Here is a 25,677-nt window from a genome sequence, read left to right on the forward strand (position 1 = left end):
TGATGATATAATTTGGGCAGTGCTGAGCTGGGTTACTTTCCTCCAGTGTATTTGTCCCCCGGCCCCACCCAATGGCCCCATGCACACACACACACACACACACCGAAGTAAAAAAAAAAAAAAAAAAATGAAACTTCGATTTTTTTTTTTAATGTTCGAAGCTTGTGCCATCGAACGAAGCTTCGAAGTATTTAAGACAGCCCTATCTACGAGAAAGGCACATTTACATTGGAACAGCTGAAGGGTCGTTTTTCTTGTTCGCTCAATAATGTTAACCAAATGAAACCAATGGAAAGAAACACACGCGCGTCGCCGACACACACACGCCAACAAACACATCAACATTCTCCCCCACCGGACTCACAGGCACAATTAAATAAAAAGAATAAACATACTTTTCCAGACAGATCATCTGAGCTCCACTGTGTTTAAATCCAAATAATCCTCTGCCATTGTTGTAAGTAACATGTCATCTGTTCTCTAGTCTTCAGTCTCGTCGTGAAGTTAATTCTCTCTGGAAGTGAAACTGAAACTTAAGGATGCGCAAGGATAAGTTGTTAAAGGGGCAGTAGGCAAGTGGATGCCTGAACACAGAATGACACTAGTATCACTGACTACCACGGCAAGCCTATAGAAAATTATTCTATTTAATAATAATAATTATTATTATCATAAATATAATATAACAAAAAATATAATTTAAAACAAATTATATAATTATTATAAATATTTTTTTTTCTGTTGTACCGAACTCGTATCGAACCGTGACCCCAATACCGAAGTACGTACCGAACCGTGGCTTCCGTGTACCGTTACACCCCTATTGTATATATGTTGGGGGTGGAACGGTTCACAAAATACACGGTTCGGTTCATATCACGGTTTTGTGCTCACAGTTTTCTGTTTGGTTCGATATATGTTTTTATTTTTTTTAATTTTTTTTAATGTAACACTCCAAAAATGTAAACATGCTTCTCATTTATTAAACATTTTAAAAAAAAAGTTTACAGCAGCGGTTTGCCTTAAATAATGTTTGGCACACAAAGACCGAACTGACTGAAAAATATAGGCTACATTTGTCAAACTGTGTAACTTAGTGCACTGCAAACAAACAAAATAATTAAACCCTTCTATTTTTGTGGCCACATTATAGACAAACAGTGTTGGGACTAACGCGTTACAAAGTAACGCGTTACAATAACGAAGTTACTTTTTGCCGTTCTAGTACTCTAACGCATTACTTTTTAAATTCAGTAACGCTGTTACCGTTACTAAATGGTTTGTTAGTTCGTTACTGCGTTCTTTTTATGTAGATTCATAGCGAGCATCCTCCTAACTCCGTTTGATTTCGCCTGAGTTTGTTTTGTTTACAATAGAGAGCGTCTATTTCTTTCCGTAGCCGCATTTCTGGTTTTCGCATTTCTGATTGGCCACTGACTGACGTTCTCTGACGTTCTCTGACCAGAGAGCGTCAGTCAGTGGCCACTGGCCAATCAGAAATGCGCAAACCAAAAATGCGGCTACGGAAATAAATAGACCCTCTCTATTGTTTTTTTTTTTTTTTTTATTTGTCTTTTTCCCCCTCCATTTTCCTCCGATTTTTCTCCCATCCCAATGTTAGTCGTATGCCAATTCCCAGTCCCTTCCTGGTCGCTGCGCACTTACCCCCCACAGTCAGATCATCTGTGAGAGTGGAGGCTACCACGTGCTTCCTCCGACACATGTCCAGCCAATCACCACTTCTTTTCACCTGGCAGCGCGGATTCTCATCGAGAGGGCGTAGCGTGTGGGAGGATCACACTATCCCCCTCAAGTCCTATCCGCGCTTAGCAGGCGCCCCGACCGAACTGTAGGAGTCGCTGTTTACAACAACCCGGACCCACCCCGCCAGCTTCTCCCACCCTCTAATACAGCCAATTGTATTAGTGCAGACGGCCAGCCAAGCTGGTGACAACCCCGGAGCTGTGAGCTGGATTCGAACAGGCGAATCCAGCTCACAGCTCCGGGGTTGGTGACGAACGCAATCTCTGCTTGGCCACCTAACCGCCTAGACCCTCTCTATTGTAAACAAAACAGTAGTAACGAACTAACAAACCATTTAGCAACTACTTGGAGAGATAATTAATATACAACATGGAAACGAGATAAAGAACATGTTTGAGGCGCTGCTGGAGTCAATTGGACTAACGTTACTACATCTCGACCACCGCAGACTTTGGTGAGTGCAATGTGTTCACTGTTCACTGAAACTCAAGTTGATCAACGGATTTTGACTGTACGAAATCTGCCAGGGAATCCCATAATACTAATCAAACAATATAAATATAGTCCTTTCATGCACAATTGATATCCTAACTATTCTAACGTTGCAATGCTTTGATTGATATCTTAAACAACGTTGCAACTTGCAAGATGGTGAATGAATGAATGAATGAATGAAAACTTTATTTAACAGATTGCAGAATGGGTACAATACAGTACGGCTCAATACATACAATTGTTAAGGGGATGCAGACCTGAGAAAGACGTTTGTCTTGTTTCCATCAGGGTCCCCCATTTTCAATTCATATAGACATTTATGACATACACAACATACATGACATTTATGGCATAGGGACATATAGGTATTTAGTACTGATACATTTGTGACATAAACGGTATTCAAATATACAGTACTGTTACCCCTAGCTTTGGGTAGGGCGTTCCACATTGTTGTGGCATAATTGCGAAACGTGTTTAGTCCCTTGTTTGAGCCGAATCTGGGTTTTACATGATTTGTTGAGCTTCCTCTGGTGTAGTGGTTGTGGTATTCACTGACCTTTGGGAAGTATTTTGACATGTACATGGGTACCTTAGTCGTATAGTGTATCTTGTAGACCAGGCCCATTGCAAGTTGCTGTACTCTGTTGTCTACTCAAAGCCAACCTAGGTTGTCAAAGTGGGCAGGGGTGAGGTGGGTTCTGGGGTTCAGGTCAAGTAGTAGTCTGACCAGTTTGTTTTGTGATGTTTGTAATTTTGTTTTAAGCGCCTTTGAGGTGCTTTGGTACCATGAGGTGCACGCATAGTCGTAGTACCCTTGAATTATAATGGTTATAATGAAACGCTCCGGCGACATCAAGGCTGTTCCTTCAACCGGCGCACTTCTTATTATATCGACTCGGGACAACATTTGTTTGTGTTTTTTTATTTATTTTTTTTAAATAACTATTTTTTCACAGTAACTCATTACTTTTGGGTGTAAGTAACTAGTACAGTAACGAAGTTACTTTGAAATGAAGTAACTAGTAAAGTAACTGAGTTACTATTTTTCAGTAACTAGCACAACACTGTAGACAAAGACCATCAACATAAATTATGCATATGCTCAACCAGCACTAGACTTTCCTTTCTTTAAAATAAACACAAAAAAACAATGTCAACAATGTTTAAATTCCCTGATCGTCAGTTCTTAACACTTTCAGTGCCGGCCATTAACATGGTAAAGCATGGTTAAATTCCAGCACCCACTTCAATGATAGCGCTGTGAACGCATAATATCTGTCTTAAATTATATGTGTCTAATTTGCCCGTTGTTTATCAATGACTTGTTTGCAGTCAACATTGTCGAAACAGATTTTTTTTTCTTTTTTTTTCTTTGAATCGCTTAATTTCCGTTTTATAGCAGTTTTATTTTATAGCCCTTGTTTTCAAGGAAATTATAAAGATTCCGTGATAAAAGGCATTTACTGGAATATTCTGGCATACACAAACACGTTGTCATTTTTCGGCCTATTTATGAATCGTTTTCAAATAAACGCTAGATTATCGATAGTATATGTGTACTTATGCGCGCTATAGAGGCGATCTGAAAAAAGCGATCACAGCCACACACACACACGCATAGGGCAAACGCTTATATCTCTGTGAAAATAGCTCTGATTATCCTAAGACTGGTAAAATAAATTCCTTACCTTAGATCAGATGTTATCCAAAAAGATTATTCCAATTCCTGATCGCCATTCCAAATATCGATTACGCTTATTGATAACAGTGTTGGGTACTGTAAATACATAATCCATGTGTTAGAGTTGTTCCGATACCGATACTGGTATCGGAAAAGCCGCCGATACTGGCTAAAATGCTGGTATCGGTATCGGCGAGTACCCTCTAATGCTGCGCTCCGATACCATATGACGTAATTTATCAACAACACTGTGGTCTGTTGAGTAAGCATTATAAAACAAACGTGTGCTTAATCGATTAAAGTGTCAATGCCATTTGTCATTTTAACAGCAGATACTTTCTTAAATGTCATCGTCCCGACAGAGCGGTGTTGACGGCGAGCTCATGGGTTCGCTTGGTGGCTGGTGTTATTAGCATTGAACGGCTAACCGAAAGCTAGCTTTAACATTACCTTGGCTAAAGTTGGGGCTATTCATATAATCCAGCAATAATGGCTGCAGACCTGCAAGCAAAGTACAGCAAGTTGGCAAAGGAGTATTCCAAGTTAAATCACAATGTCACCAGTAACGTTACAGTCTTCTATGGTCTTCCCATATACCGGTAGCTCATGCTAGCTAACGGTAACGTTCGTCATTGCACAATTGCACGTCGCGTACACAATTAATGACATGTTGCGGACAGCCATATCGGCGACAATGTTTAGCTTTTAGTGCCAAATGATAAGAGTCTGAGGCGGAGTCTCAAAAGAGAATGTTGAATATTTATTGTGCAAAAATCAAAACAGATCCGACTGCTACTGAACGGAGCCTTGTAGACAGACTGAGTAGGGTATATCTGCAGAGCCAGTGGGTAGCGAGTGCAGCAACGTATAATGTCCGTGTGGATCATTGGAGTAGGGTATATCTGCAGTGCTGAAGCCCCATACTCATTGATTAATGATACTAATACAAATCTATACAATCACCTGTTGTTGAATAAATACCATTACTTTCTAGTTATGACTAAAAAAACAGTATATATAAAACAGTATTTGTTAAAAAAAATATATATTTATATATTTATAAAAAATCTATATAATATCGTTTTTTTTTTTTTTTATGTATGCACTGGTATCGGATAAGTATCGGTATCGGCCGATACCCAAAGCTTAGGTATCGGAATCGGATCGGAAAGGAAAAAATGGTATCGGAACATCTCTACCATGTGTTCTCCGGGCCGGCGAGCACAATGGATTCTTCAGTTGGCCTTGACGGAAAAGTAAAATGAGGAAACTGCCCCCCCCCCCCTTCGTCAGTCTAAAGTAATGGGGTGTAGTTACACAGGGAGAGACGATAGGGGGCAGTATCTTCCCATGAATTGAGCTCAGAGAGAGTCTGCAGCACTAACAGGAGGCTTGATTGATGAAATATGAATTCAAATCGCCAATAAATAAAAAATACGACAAACAAACGCTATATAGCGTTGGCGGGCACTCAAAGGTCGGCATGAACTAACGACAAAAAGTGTGGCTGGCATTCAAAGTGTTAATGGAAAGATTAGTTTTCCGCTTGAAATTAAAGTGCAGTATTTGAAATACAATGAAAGGAATATGGCTGGATTTCTTATCAAAATGAAAAGTGTCAGTGTTAATTAAAATAAATAAACAAAAAACAAATTAGGCCATCAATATAAAATGCAGCATAAATCAAACTAACACACACACTGTAGGCCTACCGTTTCAAAACAACACTACTCTGTTCATTCTATTTTTAAAATACGTACATTGTCTGTCTACATTTGTTTAGACTAACATTATTTAAATATTGAGTGCAAGTTGTGCAACACAGTAATTGTGAAACGGTGGTGGATTAATGTAATTCACACACAGAACTGTCTATGGGTTGGGCGTCTGCACGGACCATTTTGCGTGTGATACCTTCGTTCTCGATGTGGATGTCCCTCATCCTTGACATAAATCATTTGATGTAATTAAATCAAAGGAAATGCGTTTGTTTTGGCAAAATTCTTCTACTCTGTGACAATAAATAAATGAATGATAATATGCTATTTAAAACCAAAACTAAGGCCTCAGTATGAGTTTAAGACGTGAACAGTAATTTTTTTTTTTAAATCCTGATCTTCTGAAAATCACGTGATCGGCCCCCGATCCCGATCACGTGATCGGATCGGGACATCCCTACTAAGAAGTCTGCTAAGAGCCCGGAAAAGGAGCCGCGCCCACAGGAAGCAGAGATGGAGGGTGTGGGCTGGGCGATATAACGATAATTATCGCAATATATTTTAATAATAGATATCGGGGGGGGGGGAATCGAAAATAAATATATCGAATTTTTTTGTGACCTGCAACAGGGCAGTTTTACAGTGGACAGACTTGTCTTTCTTGCCTGCAACTTAAACTTTAATAAAGTAATGGCTTTGCTTGTCCAAATGACAATACTGACCAAATTGAGATTTATTTTTCTCTTGTCCATTTATTTTGTTTGCTTTCTGATTTAATATACAGTTTGAAACCGTCTGTACACAAGGGGTGGGACGATACATCGATCCAGATCGATATATCGATCTATTATCAATTATCAAATAGGATCGATGCAACGTAAAAAGATCGATTCATATTGCGATACTCTTATTTTGAAAATCCCCTCGTGAGCATATCCGCCCGGCTGCAACAACAACATTAGCTCAGCGCAGCTCAGCGTGTGTAGACGTTAGACGGCATTGCTTCAGAGTCCGCCTATTTTGCCGGAAATAAGTGCCTGTTGTTTTTTTCCCCACAAGGGGTCAATGCATCTAACATGCTTTCCATCCTCGCCATTCCTTTATGCCCACGTCGCGTTAAATACCGAAATTAACGTTGCGTTAGAGTGAGCTAAATAAGCTAAGCTGATAGAGCGATAGAGATGGTGCGTTCACGTCAGGTGGGAAGAAGCGGAAGAACCAGCTTCCGACTGGGAAAAGCCATTCACGTCAGCCTCCTAGTGGTAATTCCTACTAGGTCATATGGGAGTTTTTTATATACCCCGATATCTCCCACTTTGCGTCCCGAAATGCGGAAGTATCAACCATCATGGCAGCAAGCTTGACGGCGATGTCGGCAATACAAGGTAAATACAAATCAAAATGATCACTTTGATCACATAATCAGAATAATACAATCATACTGCTGTACTCTTCATATGAAAAACGAGCTATACTTGCTGCTGTTCGTCTACAGTTGATTTTAACGTAACTTGTTAACGACTTGTAGCAATAGGTTAGCAGTAGGCTAAGATCGCCATCTTGGATGTGGGCGTTTCCTCGAGTTCAACGCGTGAATGCTTCCTAGTTGTAGCAACGAGATGTCATCTGGTTCGTCCGCTTCTTCCCACCTGACGTGAACGCACCGAGAGGTCCACTAGGGACTGGGAAGGAGGGGTGGTTACTGCATTCTCAAGATAGCCCCACTACATGATCTGGCCGGTACTGCACCTTCTGACTCCCAATATGCCTTTTCCAGCCAAAATACAGCGCTGTGATATTAATATCCTATCAGGGGAAAAAAGAAAAACGAACCAAAAATAGTGAACAGGAGGTCTATTTGTATTAAAAACAGATTGTTTTTCATTTAAATGTCTGGAAGAGATCAAAAATAAAAATGTCAAATGATATTTCCATTGCCTTTTTTTTGTTGATTTAAATGTTACTGATTGTGTTAAATGGGCATATAATATCGTCTCATATCGATCGCAGGCACCTGAATCGAATCGTATCATATCGTATCATGGCAGACTGTGAGATATCGGAAAATCATATCGTTGTCCAAAGAATCGATATCGTATCATGATGAAACTGGTGATTCCCACCCCTACTGTAGGCTATGTGTGCTAGCAGAGCTAGTCTCCAGTCACGAGTCACGGTGCACATGTGCGGTGGTTTGTCCACCAAAAAAGCGCCAAAAGATAGAAAAGAAACTAGCAGAGCCAGAACTGTTCAATTCCCCTGGAGCCACAGGCAGCAGAGAAGCCGGTTTACTTTCGCTTTCAAACCAGCTGCAGCCTGAGAACTGGAGTGTGAGGGGATGTAACACTAAAGATGGCGGCAACGACAAAGAATTGCTGCAAAATAAACATACTGTTGTTTAAAAAATACTTATAACAATATCGAGTGATATTCGATATCGTTATCGCGATATCATTTTTGGCCATATCGCCCAGCCCTGACAGAAATAAGACAGATTAGTCGACTACCAAAATAATCGTTAGTTGCAGCCCTACAGGTAGGTAATTTCATCTTTCCTTGTGACAATATTGTCACCCACTGTAACTGAGAAGCCGTCGGTCTTGCCGAGTTTGTTATTTGAACCGAAGAGAATGGATTCTGTTTTGCCCATGTTTTGCCCACGGTTTGCATACCGTTCCACCCCTAATATATGTATATTGAACACTTTTGTTTACGTACTTGACTTTCTATTTTATACTCATCTATTTTTATCTAGCACACTCTCAGGAGGAGAACAGAAAAAGACAGGACAGAAGAGTAGCGGATGTGACATCGGTAAACAAGCCACAAATTAGGCCTGTTGTCAGACCAAAACACACCACAGAGCGGGTCTTCTCCAAAGCGGGGGACACAGTGAGTGTGGAGCGGGCTCGGCTCTTACCAGAGAGAGTGTGAACATGTTAATCTTTCTGAAAAAGAACTGCTAGATCAGCAGCAGAGTAGTTCTTTGCTGCTAGATTGTTTGTTTGTTTAATTAGTTGTAAAATTCTTACATTTATTTGTTTTTTAAATATATAGATGTGTATTTTACTATTTTTTGATCATTGCTGCTAGAGTGGTTTGTTTACCCTTGTTTTATACTTGTTATTTTGTAAAATACAATACCTTTATTTATTTTGTATTTAAATATATGTGTACCTTTTTAGTTAATTTGTAAAACATGTTTTTTTTAAATAAACATACAATTTATTTAAAGATATGTGTGTGACTGTGTATATGTTGTTCTAAATAAATAATAATAATAACTTTATTTGTATAGCACCTTTCATACAGGGGATTGCAGTTCAAAGTGCTTTACATCAGTAAGATGTAAATAATAATAAAGTAATAATACATTATTTATTTATTAAATATTAAGTTTTGAATCTTTTTTTAGATTAAATTTGTAGAGACTAAAGTACTGAAAAGATTTACCGGGTACCGGTATCGATTCACAGGTACCAGTTCAAATGTGAAAGATACCCATCCCTAGTGATGATAGAGTAAAATTTCTATCGATATAAATGTCCCACCATATCGAACAGTCATACTCTGGACAGGGTTAAACTTAAAACCACTCTGAAAACGTTTAGGGCTCATTGCCTTTATTACTCGTCATTTCCTGAGACTGAAGGTATTGTCCTCATCTTTGATCTCTGATCACTGTTTTCACCTTCACTGTAGCAGCCTACAGTATACCTGACATCATCTTAGCACTGGATGTTAAGTCAGACAACACTGCAAGCGTCCCATCATCAAGCTGCCTGCAATGTACAGGCAGGGTTGAATTTAGGGATGCCCCGATCACGTTTTTTGCCACCGATACCGATCACCGATCGTCGTGAGCCATATCGGCCGATACCGATCCGATACCGATCGTTTTTGATTAAAAGAAATTAAAATTTATTTTATATAATTTTTTTTTTATTTTTTTTTATAAAATATATATATTATATAATTAGACTTGTACTTGTATTATCTGCGAGACATCGCCACCACGCAACAAGCTCCACTGTCTGTGTGTACTCTAGTAGCCTCCAGCTACGGCCAGGATTCTCCGGAGCTGCAGCTGGACCTATACTCGAGTAGCCTCGAGCTACGGCCAGGATTCTCCGGCGCTGCACCTGGACCCTATTGGTATAACGTTACTTAACTGTGCTCAGCAAGCCCTCAGCTCGAATACGCATCGAATCAGTGTTATAAGACATTGATATCAGGAGCTATCTGTAGCTACTGCTAGCCGGATATATAACGTTAATACAACGCCTCAGTGAATTATTTAGTTCAATGGGACATTTCGTTTTTAACAGTGAACTAACTTGCGCTAACGTGAGCTAACAGCTAACAGCTAACAGGTATCATACATACCTACTATACTTGCTGGAGCGTTTGTTGATGTCAGGAGCTATCGGTAGCTGGCCGGCTAGATACCGTTCGGTTAGACAATGCCTCATCATGTATTAAACTAAAAGTGAATAGTTGACTGGGTCATTTTGTAACGGTAGCTAAGCTAACGTTAGCTCAAGGAGACGCCGTCCTCCCGTGTCCCGTGTCTCACTAGACTAGACCCGTGTTTACATGCGTACGGGAGGGGCTGGAGGAATGAGCAGACGCCGCACCACCGGTGTCTGAGACAGAACTCAGCGACAGCGAGTGAGATCGGGTTTGACGATCGGTGAAAATAAAGCATTATCACCGATCACCGATCGCATATTTATACTGATTATCGGCCGATAACGATCGGTGGCCGATCGATCGGGGCATCCCTAGTTGAATTCTAGAAACGTCTTCTGTAGGCTTCAAAGCAAACACACAGAACAGTTTCCAGAAAATGTGGAAAATAGGCCTCCTCACTGGAACTCTCCTTTATCTTCAATAGATACAACAGAGGGCATGAATAGTAAGAAAGTTAAACAAAGCTACTCTCTTACCACAGTCATAGACAACAGGGAAAATACTATATTGGTGCATCTAAACTAGGGGTGGACAGTTAAAACGGTATAGAAAGTACACCGGTATGAATTTGTCGTAAGGTATGGATTTTGACTATACGCTGTGACCAGTAGAGCATCTCTAAAGTATCAATGACGTAGCCATACCAGTAGGAGGCAGCAATGCAATGGACAAGGTTTGGTTTTAAAGGTGACATGCATTATAAATGTCATTTTTCAGTCTCTAGCATTGTATTATAGTAATAGGAGTTAGTATCAATGTGTGTCTAAATACAAATACCATATTGGCGGATTGCTCTGATTCAGCTCAGACCATTTCCTGCTCCAGTAAATTAGGCCATCCTGATTTGAAGGCCTGAGTGACGTCACTCAGGCTCTGGGTAGCGGACAGTGATGTGATTGGCTCTGTGGTTGTAGCTAATGTAGAGCCATATGAAATCCGCGTTCACGGAATCGCGGACGGAATCGCGGAATTGACCAATAAAAATGGAATCAACTGCAAAACGTGGAATATTGCAGAATTTGGCCTAATCTGGACTGAAATTCCGTTTTTGGGTGGAACGCTTGGTGCACACGCGACCGGGGAGGCGGACGCTAGAGCGGGTTACACACAACACAGGCAGTCTCCCAAGCGTCTCGCTGCTTCGGTGTTTACATCGTCAAGAAGCTAATAAATTCCCCAATAAGCCCTCAATTCAGAGCAGAGCAGTATCCTAATGACTTTTATGCCTCCGGCGATAAGGTGTTTTGCTAATTCTGTCAACGTTCCGTGGACTGGAGCCAAAAAAACACTTGCGACACGTTAGGACATGATCGCTTCTTGCTAAATCTAGTGCACCCATCCATTTGTTTAATGCAAACGAGTCATTATACACTGCCCTTTATAATCTAAATAAACTTAAATAGCTATGAAACGTTACAGTACATAGGACTATAGATGGAAATGATAGCTTCTTGCTAAATCTAGTGCACTCATCCATTTGTTTAATGCAAACGAGTCATTATACACTGCCCTTTATAATCGAAATAAACTTAAATAGCTATGAAACGTTTTACAGTACATAGGACTATAGATGGAAATGATAGCTTCTTGCTAAATCTGTTGCAATCCATTTGTTTAATGCAAACGATTGTCATTATACACTGTCCTTTATAAACGAAATAAACTAAACTAAAGGTGCCTAAATTATGCATTACTATATTTCATCACAATAAAATAGATATAGCTAGGCTACTGACATTGTGATAATGTCAGTAGTAGCTAGCTGTATCTATTGTTTACACTTGAAATGTGTATTTTTATTTTGTCACAATATTATTTGAAAAGTATTGTGTAAAATGTAACTGTATTTCTGAGTTGCAGCACTTAAAAACATTAAATGGACTGTTATATCATATTCAATTGTAGACATTTATTCATTCCCACTTATTAGACACTATTTCTGATGGTAAAATGAGCATAAAAAGCAAAATACAGAATTCTGAAATATTAAAACGGAAAAAACGGAATTTGGGAAAAAATAAAATGGAATTTGGAAAATAATAAAACGGATTTCATATGGCTCTACTAATGCCCGCCCACAATCTACCTAGACTGACTACACAGCGAGTGGAAACCACTTCGTCATACTGCAGCAGAGTGAAACCCACCTCTGCATGCACTCTGAAGGGAGAGAGAGAGAGAGATAGAGAGCATTCGGGAGCACTTGGGGGGGGGGGGCCTGCCGCGCGGCACACCCCCCCGAACGGGAGAGGGAGAGTGAAAGAAAGAAAAAAAATAAAGGAGGGAGGGAGGCCCCCCCCCCAGGGCTCTACAGTGCGACCAAATTGCTTGCATATGCCCCTAAAAATATGTGTGCGAACCGTAAAAATCAATTACGCGCACGCTGTGCGAGTACAGATTACAGCATCTCGTCTTTTTTTTCCTCCGCCGCGAGAATCGTTAAAAAAAAACTACACGTCCCACATTGCACTCAAGCCAACGGTCCAATCACAGTAGAGTGACGTGACTGGTTTCATGAGAAAGAAAGCAAATGACCAATCGGAAGCTCTCATTTGGCTTGTTTACTTCCTGAAACGCCACCATTGCGATATGCGAGAGTTTCCCCGAGACATGTAACTTCTAGTCTTACCAATAGCAATATATTTTATAACACCTAGATTTAGCGATAGCAATAGTAATATAACGTTAATGCAACAAAACGAATGCCTTGCTTTGTTAATCATAACGTTGATGCAGTAGCGTGCCGTTGTGTTGACTGTAACGGACATGATAACAAGTTAACAACACATTCAAATTGTGATAATCGATTCTAACATTTTCAAATCGATGCAGTTGAATTTTCCCCTTAGGATCGATGCATTGTTACACCCCTACACCAAAGTAACTGCCGGCCCACTGTGTATGTGTGTACAGCTAACTTGGCTAGCGTTATGAACAGCAGAGGTGGGCAATAGGGTCCAGCTGCAGCGTCGGACGGCCAAAGTGCAAACGGTGTGACGTAATTGGCAGACTCGACTGTCAATCAATGGTCTACCTGACACGCAAACTCATAAACAATGTTTCTGTACGGGAGGTGTACAGCATTTCAATAGGCAACCCTGAAAGGATTATTTCTCTAGAAGAGCAACACAGCCAAAACATAGGCATTGTATGCATAAAAGGGGCAAAAGCTAAAGTTAAGTGACTGTTACTTTTGTAGCAGTAGTTTGATTTGATAGTTTAGTTTATTTGATAGGGACAGCACTAGGGATGGGAATTGATAGGATTTTATCGATACGATTCCATTATCGATTCTGCTTATCGATTCGATTCTTTATCGATACCCTTATCGATACCTGATCAATTTATAATTTACATAAATAAATTGGAAATGCAACAGAACTACATTTACATTTACATTTAGTCATTTAGCTGACGCTTTTATCCAAAGCGACTTATAAGTTCTGTACGACAAGCCATCAGGAAGGGCACAACTCTATCAGCTGAGCAACAATGTTCATCAAAGTGTTGAGTGCTACAGTGTAGGTTAGTTTATTAGGACAAGTGCATGACAGTACGGTTAGTTAGGGTTAGATATATTTTTTTTTATTCAGATAATGGTTGAAGAAGTGCGTCTTTAGTCGACGGCGAAAGATTGGACGTGATTCGGCTGTCCTAACTGGGGTGGGTAGTTCATTCCACCATTGTGGGGCAAGGACTGAGAATAGGCGACTTCTCTTTGATGACCCTCCCGGAGCTTGGATAGGAGTAGGTCTGAGGCGGCCAGAAGATGCAGAGCGTAGGGGTCTAAGCTGGTTAGAATAACAACATGCAACTTGACATTTCTGATTGTCATTTATTGTTGAGCCCCCATGTCAGAAAAATACAAAAAATAAAAAATAAAACATTAACTATAGCCTACACTTAAATAAAATAATGTATTTGAGATTCTCTTAAAATGTATTTATTTTTTTATTCTTAAACTAATTTAATCTATTGAATAACAGGTCGTTATTCCTCCGACTTCTGTCTCACACACACACACACACACACACACACACACACACAGACACAGACACAGACACAGACACAGACACAGACACAGACAGAGACAGAGCTCCCTCCCCGGGCCCCTGTCCTATAGTATTGGCTTGTGTTGCTACACGGACACATTTGTATGTTGCACCACCATGGCTTACAGTGTTGAATTGTAAACAAACACTGCGGCTCTTTATTATATGTGAACTAAAGAGTACAAGGTTTACACAACAGCCCCCATCTGCTGCTTTATTGTATTTGTACCTGTACTATCCGCTGTCAGCTGTTTATCTCTCTTTGTGAGCTTGATTAAATAGCGTTAGCTCACGTTAAATAGCGTTAGCTCCGCGGCTAATTTTAGCTCACCCTGACCTAAATCAATGGCTAGGTTCTAAAGCATTCAAGTAGTTTTCACTGCACATAGAAGTAGCCAAACAGCGGGAGCATTTCGGGAGCATATTACCAAAATCCAGGCAATTTCGAGCCCTTAAGGAATCAAATAAGTCTGCCATGGCTACATGCTAACGCTAACGTTGTTTTGAAAACCTGGCAGCATTAAGGGAATCGAAAGTCACGGGAGGCACACGGTTCCAGGCATCGGCCAATTAGGAACCGGTTCCCAACGGGAACCGGTTTTCGATTCCCATCCCTAGACAGCACATGTTAACACTTGTGCCACGCCGGGTTTTCCTTTTTACCCCCTTGATGCCACGGTCCGCTCCAATGTTAACGTTAATATCGCCTAATCTATGTTTTAAATTATGGCTATGTGTCTAATCTGCCCGTCGCTTATCAAAGACTATTTTCCAGTCAGTGCTGTCAAGGCAGATTGGTTTTTTATCGCTTCATTTCCGTTTCAGAGCATTTAGAAAAGCACCCGTTTTGAGATAAAAAACAGTTCATTCTGGACCATTCTATGAAAATCGTCTTTTACTGGAATATTCCACAACGTTGATATTCGTCGGCCTATTTATGAATCGTTTTCAAATAAACGCTAGATGATCAGTATTATACGTGCACGCAAGCACATTCGGGCCGCGCACGGATAATCGCCGCGTTAATTTCCTCTTGGACTTTTACAGTGAAACCGAAAGAGCCCATTTCACAAAACAGCCTATATCTTCATCAAAATTTGTCCTGATCACCATTCGAAAAAATCGATAAGTGTATGGATCCAACGTGATACAGTAGTACACATGATTCCGCGGGGCTGAGAGGCTCCAGAATGAACTGTGGTAACCCCGGCTGGATCAGTGGACTGGAAAATGTGGAGTACCGGATTTTTTTCCCCATCCATTTTCATTGAGTCCATTCCAAAATCCCTTATGTCATCTGGGAGACGATAGGGGGCGCTTTTTTCCACATATGATCGCCGGCGGTGCTCGGGTATACTCGGGTAGGCTCGCGTGATGCAATATGATTTCAGATCGCTTATTTATATAAAAAAAAAAAAAAAAAATCCACTATTTTAAGGCGTACACATTAAGACCAAGAAAGATGTGACCCAACAATTATCAAAACTCGTATCTTGGAATATACCAGTACACCCCTCTGTATTACTATTGAATGATGTTTTTGAGTTTGCAGTAAATCCACAGCTAAAGAGATTGGTTTTACCGGGTATCACAGTAGCTAAAAAGCTGATCGCATCACGCTGGTTTCAACCGGAAAAAATTTGCCGGAAAGTTTGGTTTCTTACATATCTCGATGTGATTTATCAAGAAATATCTACAGCAAGAATTCTGGGTCTCAATGAATCCAAAATGTCAATGTGGTTAGAAGTGGTGGAGAGAATAAAAGCTAGCTTATAATGGTAGTGTCTGGTTAGGAGCGAGGGATAATGGAGGTACTATCCAAAGAGGGGTCCGGGAGGGGGGGGTTCGAGCTGGAGCATAATTTTGTGTGTAGGGTTTTAGATAACAGGTATTAGGGGTATATCTAGGGCTGGGCGATATGGCCTAAATATGATATCACGATATTTTCTGACCTTTCGGCAATACACGATACACATCACGATGTTTTTCTTTTTTACCCCAAACAATTCATTATGAGGCTTACCAAGACAGTATTTGATTTTGCAAGCTAACATTAAAGACAAAATAAAATACCCATGCATTTAGCATTTTTATATTATATATTAGATTTAGATTATTAGATTATATATTGCATATATTTAGCACTGAGATATTATATGATTTAGATATGAAATATGATGAATTGAAAATGGGGGACCCTGATGTAAACGAGACTAAAGTCTTTCTCTGGTCTGCATCCCCTTAACAATTGTATGTATTGAGCTGTACTGTACCCATTCTGCAATATGTTAATAAAGTTTTAAATCAATCAATCAATCAATAGCATTTTAGCATTTTTATGAAACTACTGTATATATGTATGTCTCTAAATGTTTTGATGAATTGAAAATGGAGGACCCTTATATAAAAAAAAACGAAAGTCTTTTCTGGTCTTCATCCTCCTGTACTGTATTGTACCCATTCTGCAACTTTTTTATAAAGTTTTCATTCGTTCATTCTGACAGAAACATAATAATTTTGATTGACAGTCGATTCTGCCAATTATGTCACAGCGCTTGTACCCGCCCTGCTGTTCTTAGCACCAATCGGCAAGCGCTATTAGTTTTTGACTTCCTGAATGTCCTGTGTGCTGAACATCAACAAAGCTACTAACGTTAGCTCCCCGCGGCCGTCGAGTAGGAGACCAGTGCTCCACAGGATGACTAAATGAGGCATAATGATTTTACTACAACGAATGTTATAATAAAAGCCTTTCCATACATCTGTCTGATTGAAAACTTTATTAACAGACCGCGGAATGGGCATATCTCAGCACGGGCTGAGATATGAACGAGTAACGTGTGGACAGATTGACGCGACACAATCCTCTTGGGCAAAACATCACGATATCCACGATACGTTGAAAAAGTGTATCGTTAATGAACTGTACCCGATATTTATATAATATCGTCATATCGCCCAGCCCTAGGTATATCCTGTATAAGACATTGGTATAATTGGTAATTTCGTTGGATATACACTGTATACGGTAAAGTATTATTGTAACTGAGGGGTACAATTCCCTGACTGTATTAATAAGTATGGTATCATTAAACCACTACCGTCTTATGTACATTACTACTGGCCATACCGTACACAAGTATATGATGATAAACACTTCCCCACAATGAAATCGGTTCCACACAAAGTTGTATTTAAGTATTTATTGCAGCAAAAGGTACATAATATACTTCTCTATTTTACTTTGAATGCGCTTATAAGGCAAAGGAATGTGCGTAGGCAAATCAATAATGAATGTCCATTCTCTGGTTACGCAGGAGGTAATCATACAACCTGAATATTAAGAATTATATCTATGGTACTCTGGGGAGGCAGCGGGAGATTCTGGTAGGGGGTTCCCACCGGTTGTAAGCCAGCAGGGGGAGGAAATGTTCGAATGCAAAGTCTGGATCCACGGGCACTCAAAAAGCTCCTGCTATGGGAGGCGGTATATTACTCCCTGATCGGCAGACGAAAAGCAGCAGCTGTAATCCCAGTATGCGTGCAGCACAGGTGAAAGCCGCCCAGCCTCTCCAATAGAGACGGGCTCGAGTGATGTTCCTCACGGGCAGATCCCACAGTAGTGGGTGTAGACGATTCTTATCCGCTCCAACAGCCTGGTCCAAAGCAATAATAATAATAATCCAGCCGGAAAGGGGCTCTGCATTCACCGTTGTAGATACTCCGGTGCGCGGTACTTCACATTAACGAGGTTGAACTTGACGTTATTCAACCAAGCTCTGACACTTTACTATCCTATTCGCACGCGGCTATAAGTGCTCTATTTAGACGCACGGCTGCTCACTTCACTTGGTCGTTGACTCGTGATGAAGGCTTTACTAGTAAGGAGCGAACGATACGTTGAACAAACGTATTAGGATAAGACAAGACTCTATTTTGGGGCAAAACGGGCCCACTTCACAGCACGTTGTATCGTGGTGAGGCTTCACTTGGGTAACTCGAACTCGAACTCGAACTCGAACCACTTCTGTATTCACCTGCGCCATATTTATATGTACAGGGAATAATCTAGTGCCAACCTTATTTCTGTCTCGTATTCCTGGGCAAAGCCGGGCATGTACAGACATGTCTTGACGGTGGCTTTGAACTCGGCATTGGGGGCTTGGCAGTGGCGCTGGTGGAACGCTATCCAATAAGAGAACGAAATATTATGGTCTGTACTAGGTTAAAGGGATATTCCGTGTATATGTACAAAGAATACACAAGGGATATCAAACGATATACCAATATTATGCAATATATATCAATCAGTAAATATATATATTCGGTTTAATCTGACCCTTTGTAACAATTATTATATATTTTTTTTGCTTTCTGTTTCTGTGCTTGCATGTCATTTTAGCCATCTTAATTGTAGTTTCATTATGTATTGTGTGTTGAGTACTGACTTTTAATAATTTTGTTTTGCAATAATAATAAAAAAATAAATAAAAAAACATTCCGAGAAATCTCGTGAGTGGCTTTCAACCACATATTAATAAACCCGAGATATCTCGTGTGTGGCAGTTAAAGTGTTAATGAACATCAAGTACAAAATACAAAATGTAAACATGCAGGGTTGTAGCAAGAGCTAATTTACACACATGCATGCACAGTACAGATATACATTTATTAAAAGAAAAAAAGAAAAAATTCATTTAGGAGCACCTGTGCCCCTAGTGAAAAAGGTTAGCGTAGAGCCCTGCCCCCCCCCCCCCCCCCCCCATTCGGGAGCACAAGCTGCCCGCGGCACACCCGAACGGGAGAGGGAGAGAGTGAAAGAAAGAAAGAAAAAAAGAAAGAGAGGGAGGGAGGGAGAGAGGGGGCGTTATCAATAACGGACTGTCTTTTTTTTTTCTCTCTCTCTCTCTCTCTCTCTCCAACCCCCCCCCCCCCCCTCTCTAACTCTCTCTCTCTCTCTCACCCCCCCCCCTCTCTCTCTCTCTATCTCTCTCCGTCTACCAGTCGCAAACTGTGTGGACTGACTGTCACTCAAAGTGTTTATGGGCGGAGCCAGGCCATAACAGCCTGAAATCCTGAGGATGAAAAATGATGGTTGAGTACTTGATTAGAAATATGAAATAATGCATTTTTTTTTTAAACCTTACAGATGTCTTCAATAGACTCACAGGAATTGTGTAAAGTTGCCCATATAGTGCTAGGAATAGCAATGCATGTCCCCTTTAAAATACCAGACACCGAGCAGAAAACGAATGTGCAAATTATGTCGGAAGACAGTGGTTGCAAAGGGTGGTAATACCAGCAATCGTATCCATCACCTAAAAACAAAACATGTGTTGTAATTAGAGCTGCCGCGATTACCGCATTACCGCGGTATCGCTGTTACATCACGGCCACCGCAGAGTAGGCTGAATACCGTGTCACCGCTGTTTTTTATAATAATAATAATAAATTACCCTCCTCTCGTTGGGCTTGCGGCTCTGCAGATATACCCTACTCCTTTATCGAGGTTCCAAGCGACCCTATTGGGTACCAGAAAAGTCACGTGAAACATTGCAGACCACTGATTGGTCAGAAGAGAGACGCGTCACACGTTTTTTACGTCCTGAATGTCAGCTCATCACAACACGGCTAATAACGTTAGCTTTAACTCTCCGCCGGAGTGGACTACCATCGCTCTTCAGGAGTACTAAACGAGACATAATGATTTTACTGTCTGCAACGAATGTTATAATAAAAGCCCTTCGTTCTATACACTTGTCTGATTGAAAACTTTATTAACAGACCGCAGAATGGGACAACTCAGCACGCTCTGAGCAAAGAAAGGAACTGAGATATGAATAGAGTATTGCTAGCCTTGCTATGGTCCGGTAAATACGCTGATGTTATTGAACGTATAACTATATAATGTTAATGCCACAAAACGAATGCCTTTATTATAAAGTAGTAACTTTATAGTAATAAGAAGAAGAAAGGGTCGGGGGGGTTAGGGGTAACCACCCCTGCCCGCGACACCGAGTGAACTGCGCACGACCAGAGGGGAAACTTCGAATCCGTGTTTCACTTTCAATAACTAATGCGTGCTTGCCGAATCCCAAACAATATTCATGCTGCAAAGTCATCCTCTAAAGATAGACATTTAGACTAGAGGCAGGCTATATGCTATAAAGAGTAGACTACTACTAAAAAAAAAATGCATTCAAACTTTTTATTTTTTATTTTTTGTGTGCGTGCGGTAATAACCGCGGCGGTAGGAAATATTTTGCAAATGTGTGCGGTAAGGAAAACATCAATACCGCGGCAGCTCTAGTTGTAATATGAAGAAAGAAAAAACCTTCAGAAGGATTCATACAGAAATGTTAAGATAAATGAATATACCGCCGGTGATATATATACCATTACCACATCTTCAAATGATAACACATGTATGATATAGGTTTTAGACAATACAGCCCAGTCCTAATCTAAACTCTCATCAATGCTTTTGTTGGCCTGTCTGTATTTTTTGCATCACAATCAAATAATACTTTGCTGGCCGAGTACAATATACGATACGAGAGCAAACTACAACAAATTAAGTCACTTTGAAATGCAAATATTCATCAAGATAGACTGGTAGCATTGCTGGCTGTCCTATTGAACTAGGATAACCTTTGGTATTTTGGGGGTCCCCAACCACTGAAGAAGAGCAGTTGGCGGTGCGGCTGGGCTGGGTGGCGCAGCGGACATTGCGCTCGTCACCAACGCAAGAGACACCGGGTTCGACTCCGGCTGTCGGCGTTGCCTCCGGCTTGGGCCAGCCGTCATACTAACTCAATTGGCAGAGTTAGCGGGTGGAAGTCGATGGGTGGTAATCTGGACGTTGTGGACAGCGACTCCTACAGGTCGGTTGGGGACGCCTGCACAGCAGAAGACAGGAAATGGCGGGGGTAGTGTGAGCCTCCCACGCGTTATACCTTACAGGCTGCCTCCAAATGTATCGGAGGGGACATGTGATGCAAGGCTTTTCTATCCTCCCTACAACCGGCCAGTGGGGGGCATATACGAGCAACGTTCAAGACAGGGGAGGGGAGAATTGGCACAGCGGAATTGGGATGGGAGAAAAATAGAAAAAGAGGAGAAAAAGTGGATTAAAAAAAATAAGAGCAGTTGGCAACAGTTGTGATTGGAGGATCAAGAAAAGAGAGCAGGGTTTGCGATAGGTCAAGTGTACTTTCCCCACTACTTTGCTTTGTTTACCGTCCTGGAAACAAGTGAACAATGTAATTTGTCACAAACTGAAGAACCACTGTCCTAAATCATCTCCACAATGTTAGGACACCCTCATTTAAAGCCCTGAGTTGCATACGTAGCCTACATCATCTCAATCAGAGCACAAACGCCAACCAGAATGGCCAATGATGATGCATTCTAACAGTATATCTAGACATTAGTCCACATGGTATCGACATCAGGAAGCAAGATGCCTGCATCTCCCATCTAACCCAAGAAATTAAATATAGCATATAATCCAAGTGATTTGAATGGTACATTGTGAAAACTGTAACTTTTACATGCATTGGAAGTTCGGAACTATGTCAAATCACTTTAATTTATGATGTTACCCACAGCTATAACAACAGTTAACTTGTTGGTACTGAAACTGGTACTGAAAGTGCGCTTACAGTCAATTTCCATACATCTCTCTTCAACTTGCTCCACTGTCAGGGCTCCACAGTCTACACACATGCACTGTGCACACCAGCTAATAACACTGAAGCCATGATATAAACCTGATCAGCAATTGTATTCATCAAAGTAGGCAAGTGACAATGCAATCTTAAACTGTCTAGTTGACATTAAAAGCTTGTTTCCATGCAATTCTGGCCCACTTTATCGCTCTGGAGAGAGAAAAGTGAAGATGGAGAGACAGCAATGGTTATTAGGGAGACGCTTAGATGTACAATGAATGTACATCATACATAGGAAGTATTGTGGGTGGTGAATTAAAAGGTGACAGAAGTCTACAGAGAACAGGAGTACTTTACACTGCTGTCTGTCACTTTAGCAGAGAGGAAGCCAGCCATAGACGGACATAAACAAAGCACACCGGCAGGTGCATATCAAAAGCGGGCAACGATGGCAACGATTTAAATTGACCAATTGTGATGATTAAAGGCAAACCATGAAATAATGCAATTTTAAAACCACACATGCCAGCGATCTATCCACAGATCTAATGTTAACAGCGTGGATCAGAGATCCAGCTCATAACGCTCTTCAAAACACTGAGAGCTCACGCATTTTAGTTTCCCCAATGTGTTTAAAAGCCAAGGTGACAAATCATTAACGTGCAATTAAATGTATGATGCAACAAGTTCGTGTTTATATTATGACATGCATTGAAAATGAAATGACACATCTAGCATTAGCTTCAATGGCTGGCTAGCATTAGCCATGAACTTAGCTAGCTCAGGTGCTGTAGCGTTAGCTGTTCTCGGCCCTGTCCAGTGTTGCTGTGCATGAGAGCGGGGACACAGCCGTGTACTTTCTTTACCTCGGAAATATGGAGGGCAGGGGGCTCCTACAGGGACTCCTCTTCTGCCGTGTGTCACAAAAGAAGGTATCCGTGTGAATTAGCTGAAGCAAACGTTTGCGGTTTCGATGGGGAGTCCTCTTCGTTCTTGATTTCCCACTGTGTTGTTGGTAGCTAGCTAGCAAGCTAGCGCGTTAGCAAGGCTAAGCTAAGCTAAGCTAGCACCACCAAACCAACCAACTAGCCGACTGGCTTCCCGATGATGATAGCCCGTGATGGATATCCTCCGCTGGTAGCACTTTCACGTTAACGTTAGCTAGGTAGAGAAACAACGCTAACGTTAGTTGCTGTTGCATCAGGTTGACGACTGTTCTGGTGCTCCACTTGACAAAAGCATTTCACCGGAGGACTTACAACCGACCATTATTTGCATCAACCGAGAACGAAAAGCGTGTGCTCTGAGTGCCTTTGCCTTTCAAAGCCACCTCAACAACCGCCAGTCTAGTTGGACTCCTCTCTCTCTCCACCGACTGGGGAGAGTGGGTGTCGCGAGATGATGATGGAAGAATTTTGTTCACTGGTACAGGACGCTCAAATGTGATGTAAAATAATATGCCTTGTTATGCCTCACGCCTCACCTCTCCGCCTGTCTCTTCCCCCCACATCATCATCATATCTCTCTCTCTCTCTCTCTGGAGATGTTAGATGTATGAACAAAACATATTAACTGTGTGTGTGGGGGCCGGGGGGGCATTCAGAAATTATATACTGGACTGGAATAGGCCTAATTATTTGCAGCAAAATCAGTCCCACTCATTCATATATCCAATAGGCGAGAGGCAGTATACCAGCCATTGTTTAGCTTTTGTCTTCTGGTCATTTTCATGCCCTGCATCTTAATCTTCCAGTGAGAGAGTCTGAAACCCTGAGATATCACTAAGCAGCACTAAAGAATGTGATTCTGAGAAGCATGGAATTGACGCTGGCATTTGGCCAATGAAAGCTGAAAAATATGAGAGCAAATGAAGCGTTTTCCGGACAGACACATTCACTAAAAATATCTGCAGTTTGTGGCTAAATCTCCTTATGCAAGAATGCTTCCAGTGCAATGGTGTTTTAATTCATACATTGCTTATTGTAATATGTTAATGTCATGAATATACTTATTTTCCAGCTTCAGATTGAGTGATTTAAAATTTGATTTGTTATAGGCCTAACTGTTTTAGTGTGCCCTCTCTGACCATAGCCAACAGAGTCCATTCTCTTTGGATCAAATAACAAACTCAGCAAGGCCAATGGGCTTCTCTGTTGCAGTGGGTGACAATATTGTCACAAGGAAAGATGAAATTACCTACCTGGGTTCCATCCTAGAGGCAAATCTTTCCAGTGTCAACCAACGAACTAGATTCCTGTACCGGATCTCCTCTCTGGTAAACAAGAATACCCTGAAAACTCTATCAGGAGCACTCATTCAAGGGTACTACGACTATTGCACCTCATGGTACCAAAGCACCTCAAAGGCACTAAAAACAAGATTACAAACATCACAAAACAAACTGGTCAGACTACTGCTTGATCGTACTCCTAAAACCCACCTCACCCCTGCCCATTTTGACAACCTAGGATGGCTTAGAGTAGACGACAGAGTATACAGCAACTTGCAATGGGCCTGGTCTACAAGATACACTACATCACAAGGTACCCATGTTGTACATGTCGAAATACTCCCCAAAGGTCAGTGAATACCATGACCACAACACCAGAAGGCGTTCCACAAATCATGTTCAACCCAGATTCGGCACAAACAAGGGACTAAACACGTTTTGCAATTATGCCACATCAATGAGGAATACCCTACCCACATCCGTAAAATAATGTGAATCCCTACCACCTTCAAAACCGCTCTCAAAGAGCACCTACGGGAGACTGCAATTCGAAACTGGCCCCGGTAAATGTCCAAACCCCCACCCAACGTTTTAACACACTTTCTGTTAAAGAAATTGCGGTAACACTTTATAATAACACTCAGTTATAAGACCTTTATAAGGTATTTGTAGATAATGAACTAATCATGAACAAACCATTTATATACATTCGTAAATTATTATTAAATCATTTATAACTATATTTGTATAACATTTACAAATTAGTTCTACATTATTTATAACTCATTATCAACATTGTTTGTACTTGATTTGTTCATCATTAAATAATGTTGTTTAATGTGTAACACATTTGTAGATGCTTTGAAAAATGGATATGAAAAAACGACTATACTGTACCTCCATTTATTTGTTCATGTTCAACAAATGATTTGTTAAGACATTCATAAAACATCTATAAATCATTTGCAGATGCTATTGTGTGCCCTAATCTAAAGTGAAGCCGATTCATCATTAACAAATGTCTAATAGTTTGTTTATTTGTGGACTTTTATGAATACACACGAAGCAATTACCAGACTTGTCTTTTCATGTTTAACAAATGATTTGTTAAGACATTCATAAAACATCTACATTTGCAGATGCTATTGTGTGCCCTAATCTGAAGTGAAGCCTATTCATCATTAACAAATGTCTAATACAGTTAATTATCATCGGTATGTGATGACACAAGGGTAATAATTGTTTGTATTTTCAGGCTGTATAGGCGCCGATACAGCCTGAAAATAAAAATAATTATTACCCTTGTGTCATCATCACATACCGCAATATACTGAGCACACATTAGGAACAAACACATAATTCAAATGTAACGTTAGCGCCCACCACATCAAGTACGTCTACACAACATATAAGAGTTGTAGGTCGGAAATGATGGAATAGATTTACCAACAAAAAAGGTGTTTAGCCTGCTCATACCTTAAAAGCGTGGGGCAGCACGAATAACTTGGCTCTGCTAATGTATTGTGCTTCCATTCAACAGACGGCAACACACGTGAAGTCAAGTCTCACTTGCGTGATACTTCCTCTACAT

The 25,677-nt window shown here is 40.8% G+C and overlaps 1 protein-coding gene across 1 annotated transcript in view; it reads right to left on the reverse strand.

The window, feature by feature from the left end:
* The window catches only part of fbxw7 (F-box and WD repeat domain containing 7), a 467,095-nt gene extending 444,209 nt beyond the window's left edge, over positions 1 to 22,886 (reverse strand). Inside the window, exon 1 of the mRNA XM_084319103.1 lies at positions 22,723 to 22,886. The gene's annotated coding sequence lies outside the window, so the exon portion shown is untranslated. The remainder of the gene's footprint in view (positions 1 to 22,722) is intronic.
* Positions 22,887 to 25,677: the final 2,791 nt, after the last annotated feature.

The sequence above is a fragment of the Notolepis coatsorum genome, assembly GCF_963971535.1.
Source record: "Notolepis coatsorum genome assembly, chromosome: 7".
NCBI lineage: Eukaryota > Metazoa > Chordata > Actinopteri > Aulopiformes > Paralepididae > Notolepis > Notolepis coatsorum.